The sequence below is a fragment of the Polypterus senegalus genome, chromosome 12 (genome assembly GCF_016835505.1).
Source record: "Polypterus senegalus isolate Bchr_013 chromosome 12, ASM1683550v1, whole genome shotgun sequence".
NCBI classification, from domain to species: Eukaryota; Metazoa; Chordata; class Cladistia; order Polypteriformes; family Polypteridae; genus Polypterus; species Polypterus senegalus.
Genome location: NC_053165.1, coordinates 144330454 through 144336234, shown reverse-complemented (window position 1 = coordinate 144336234; position 5781 = coordinate 144330454).

Here is a 5781-nt window from a genome sequence, read left to right as displayed (position 1 = left end):
TTTTTGCAAGCGGCACTTTTTTATATACTGTAGGCTATGCGGAAAATCTGTCTAAAAGTGTCATATTATATATGATTCTTTATGTCAACAATTCTTTAAATAGTTATATACCAATATTTACCAGTTTGAAGTATATTCTTGTACTTCACTTTAACCTGTCCCCATGTTGTCCTTGTGCTTACGTTTGATCTGGAATTATCCATCCATCCATCCATTTTCTAACCCGCTGAATCCGAATAGGGTCACGGGGGTCTGCTGGAGCCAATCCCAGCCAACACAGGGCACAAGGCAGGAACCAATCCTGGGCAGGGTGCCAACCCACCGCAGGATCTGGAATTATGACATATTAAATAATAAGTAATCTGACACATAGGAAATGAAACTCTGCTTTCAGTAAATTCAATGCACACGCGTTTAATCTGTTGGCCACTTTTTGCCAGCCATCTTTTCTGGTTTGGGCTGCTTTTGCAGTGTTACCCCTTGTGCATATTAAATCTTGAAACCCTTCGAGTAACACACGCACGCACGCACAGCTTGTGTGAAAAAATGCGCCTGTTTTTTCGTCATTTTGTTGCAGCCTATCAAAGACTTGCTGATCATGTTTTCTAGACTCAATGTACAGTATATGGGCTTTTCACTCAGCGCGGGCGCGCGCATTCATCTCGGATGATTAGATCCAGCTAGACTAATCTACTACACCGCTGCATTTCAAAAACCGACTTATCCCAGATGAGTTTCACTGGCATTAACTCATCCAAGATGAGGCATCTGATCTCGGATGATTTAAGCGACGTACGGAAAATACCCCCTAGTGGGGTATTTTTCGTACGTGGATTACTCGTTTAGCCTGTTACATGTGTTATTCAGAAATGATTTTAAAATACTGCTAATAGTTTACAAAGCCCTAATCTTGCTCTGCCCTATATTTTAGAATGCCTGTCAACTTATACTCCAAATCGTAACCTTAGGTCTTCAAATGAGGATCTTATTATAATTCCAAGAGCTAAACTTAAAAGAAGTGGTGAGGAAGCCTTCTGCCTAAAATCTGGAATACTTTACCGATAGAAATTCACCAGGCTAATACAGTAGAGCATGCCAAAAAAACAGCAAAAACCCATTATTTTAACATGGCTTTCTGATGGCTACATTTTAGTGTACCCCTGATAAAACTATATATGCATTGAATTGCCATTTTCTTCATAGCTCCTCAAGCCATACCAATCCCTACATTTGTCTGCTGTTCTTTTTTTGTTTTTTACGTGGTGGCCCACGTCCTCAAGGCACCTTGCACTCCCTACATTGATAGGTTGAAGGCCAGATGTCCACATGACATTCTTCATCAAATTCTTTCGTATGAAGCCTTAAAGCCATAAGGACTGATGTAGATAATTTATGTTAGGTAGAATGCTCAGTTGGGGCTGGGTGGTCTTGTGGCCTTGGAATCCCTGCAGATTTAGATTTTTTCACCAGTCCATCTGAAGGTTTTTTTTTACTTTTTGCATCCGCCTACCCACCGGACCTTACTTCATCCTTTGTTACTTAGTATTGCCTAATCTTATTTTTGTTTTTTATAAACTTTTCTTTCTTCATTTTGTAAAGAACTTTGAGCAACACAATTTGTATGTAAATGTGCTAAATAAATAAATGTTATTGTTGTTGTTTTTGTTATATGGCACAATAAAATGATAAAAAATATTTAGATGACAACAACTTTGTTATTAACCCAGTTTATGGTATGTATAAAATTATATGTTATTAATTGCCTTTGGAAATCACAAGAGGACAGTTTTAGGTTCCCAAAAATTCGTTCCCCTGCCACATGACACCTCACTAAAAAGAAAGTAACTGCCAGAGTTCAAGAGAGCAAAATAATATACATTTATTAGGAGTAAACTGTATGATTTACACAAGGTCAGGAGCCGATACTAGACGAGATGCAAATTATATTTTTGTGGTCATGGAATCCCAGTATGGAATCTGACATTTGGAAAATGAGTTTTGTCTCTTAGTCATTCCATTCATTCATGTTAAATTATCTACAATATGTGGAAAAGGTTATTTTACTGTTGTAATTATGATCTCCAATGAAACCAGGTTTATATTGTTTTTGTGCATAATTGCTATTAAACTCCAATAAATACACAAGAATAAAAACAATATGGGAGATATTTGCAACACATAATATTGGTCTGAGGCTACAGTAGATGTGTGTATTTAGTGAGACTTAGGTTTCTGCAGTAGGAAATATTCTAAATATAAAGATAAAGTTTCTGTGACCAATGCTAATTAAAATGATCTTACCATGCACAATATGGCCTGCCTAAGTATTTCTATCAAATCAAATCAATTAAACTTGTATCTGTTCTCTTCAACCCTAACATCTACAAATAAAATAAAATAACCACAAAGCTGCTTAAATAAATATGGCACTTTTTGCTCTGCATACAAACTTATAATTCATTAATTTAAATAGTTAAATATTTAAGAAACTGTTTAACGCTCAATTTAAATAAACGTTGCCTATTTCTATGTCAAATAATGATCTAATTATTAGCTGGTCTTTGAATGCTCTTCTAGTAGTTACACCATTGTGAAACTAAAGTATAAGTGTAAGACACAGTATGAATATTAAATGATTCACTTTGATATGACTTAAAATATTTAACAAATAGGCTTTTGGTTTTTTTTCTTGAATGATCTCCAGTAATTGTAGCTTTCTTTACATCAGTAAAAATGAAATTTTAAATTGAAAAAAATGAAACATTGTTGTGCAGCTGCTACTGGATCAACTGTTCTGTGAACACCAGAGTGTGACAATGAAAAACACACACATTTTGTTTGCATCTTCTCCTAGGCATGCTTTCACTTCTGGATTGTGCTGTAAGTTGACTGCTCTTCAACCTTCAAACCCTGTAAGAAATAAAGATAATCATTAAAAAGCTTTTCAGAAAAACAATGTCTGCAAGTATTTCTATATTGTTTAAGAAACATGTTTCTCAATATTGTCAGAAGATTATTAATGCACATCTCTCTATTAAAATAATAAAATCTTGGGAAGAGAGACGAGATGTGACTTTTTCAGAAAGATACTTTCACATCCCGCGGGAAAAGACTTTGTGCCAAGAGATTTAACCATGCCCGGGGCCGGAAATAAAAAACAAAGAGTAGATGTCAAAGCAGAATATCGTAAAGAATTCAAAAACGTTGATGCAATACACATGCAGAGCAGGTTAGAGATAATGGAAGTACGAAAATTCAAAAGTCTCAAACAAATGATTGTAAAGATTGTACAAATGGAAATTATTACTCGGTGAAATAATGGAACAGCGAAAAGGGATTGAATATATTGTTCGGATTTAAGCTTTAAGTCGGAGACTTGTAGATTGTCTAATTCGTGTTGCCATCAGGGATAAGTAGTGTTTCTTCCCAATGAAGAGGCGTATCTGTGAGAATTAAAAGATTTCTTGTTTGGTGAAAGTGAAATCCCACGAGAGAAAGTTTCAAGTCCCGAGAGACAAGACTTTATGCAAAGAAATTTGGAAAAGTCCTGCCCACATCTAAAACATTTTCAACCACACACACGGTTCAATCATTTCTCATTTGTGTGAATGCTATTGTCAGGCACAGTTTGTATGGATAGAAAGAAATGATATTCACTCACAGGCAGTTATACGTTGCTTCTCACAATATAATTCCAAACACAGAATCAAAATTCAATGCGATATTGATAAAAAGGTAAAAGCGAAAAAAGATCAAGTATATGGACATAGGTGATATGACAGAAGTATGTAGATATTGTTTGGCTTTAAACTTTAAGTTTGAGACTTGTAGATTGTCTAATTTGTGTTGCCATTAGGGAAAAGTAGTGTTTCTTCTCAATGAAGAGGCCTATCCACAAGATTTAAAAGTTTTGTTGTTTGGTGAAAGTGAAATCCACATACGCAAGCGGCAGAGATGCGAAGTTGCTGGTACGTAGAGCAGGCAGGGGGATTATCGTGCAAAGCGAGCAGGGGGAGAAGCCCCTTAGTATTTGAAAAAAGAAGATAATAAAATTTGCCTTTATCTTTGTGTTTAATTTCATTTCATGCTTTTTTTATTTCTTTTTTAAATGGTGGACCCTCAGGGTCCCACATACAAGTATGCAAGGGCTGTTTCTTTAAAAATGAAAACTGAATTTTGACTTCCCAGATTGTATCTGATAGTTTTCAATATCTTTCTGTTCAAGGACAGGTGGAATAAAACAAAGATTTAACTGGCAATGCAGAAGGATTTACAAAAGGTTAAAAAAGTAATAGCCAAACAAAAGGATGAGACACTGTATTTGAAGACAATCCACATGAGTTCAGATTTAAATAAAACCCCACTTTTCTTTGATTGTAGGATTTGTTAAGTATGCTACAGTTTTCAGCTTTAATATCTGTATCCTATTCTGATTTTTTTTTTGTTTAATTTGAAATGTTCTTTTTTGTGTCAAGTCTTGAATATTTTGTTGTCAAATATACGGCTCTCATCTATTTGTTACAATCACAATAATGAAAAATTAAAGTAGGCAAAAGTCAATATGAATATTTCTAGTTCTGAGAAAAATAAACTGACCTTAGCAGACAGTGGAAAGCTGACAGAGAAAGTCATCATCACAATCACTGTAAGAACCCAATAGGCTACTATAAGAAATAGACTTCTACATCTAGCTAAGAAATGCACTATATAATCCAAAGACACTGAGTTTACATCATACAACTTTTAACTAAGGAAGGCTAGGAGCTGTGAGGGAGCTATAGAGTCCTGAGCAAATTCCTCAGCAGGGTCAGTATATTTTTGTTTTCCTCCCACATCCCCAAAGACATACAAGTTAGTTTTATTGGTGATTTCACATTGACCCCTGGATGACAGCATGTGTAGACATGTGTATTTAAACAGATCCTGTAATAAATTTCTTTAATGGTCTTCACTTATTATTTTTACTTATTTTCGTCATACCATATTAAAGAAAATAAACAAAACTAGCCGAAGCCCGCCGTAGCATATGGCGGTGTAAGAATAGGAAAGGAAAACGGTGAGAAAGGAATTCAGTATAACAAAGGCTTAGGAAACCACCGTCGCAGTATAACGAAAATAGCAAGGAGCGAAACCAATGACAATGGTCGAGAGAGTATCTTCCTGTAGCAGGCTACGGAAAACATAGACATATATAGATAGATGCCGCATTCACTGTGTTGCCCAGTCGACATGATAAGTCAGCGTGTCCGCCCTATTGCGAGTGGTAAAAGTGCCATTTAAACTAATACAGGTAGACGTGGAAACCGGGTTTTCTGATGAAAAAACAATAACGTTTTAAACAGTATAATTTACATACAACAGATTTTGGCGAATCTTTTACATGCAATTATTTGTATCCATTTATACACTAATAATGGCAATTATTATTATTATTAAATAATTCCTCCCATATAAGTAACATTTCTCAGACTGCTTTCTTCCATCTCCGAAACATTTCTAGACTTCGTCCTGTTCTTATGCAACACAGTACTGAAGTATTGGTTAATGCCCGAGTCACCTCACGTATACATTACTGTAATGGTATTCTATCTGTCATCCCAGAAAAACGTATCCATAAACTTACAATTTATTCAAAATTCTGCTGCCAGGATAATAACCTGCTGTTCTAAATCCACTGAACATACTACACCTATTCTCTCTCAACTTCACTGGCTCCCTGTTAACTACAGAATACAATACTAAATACCGCTCTTAACATTTAAAGCTCTCCACAACCTCACT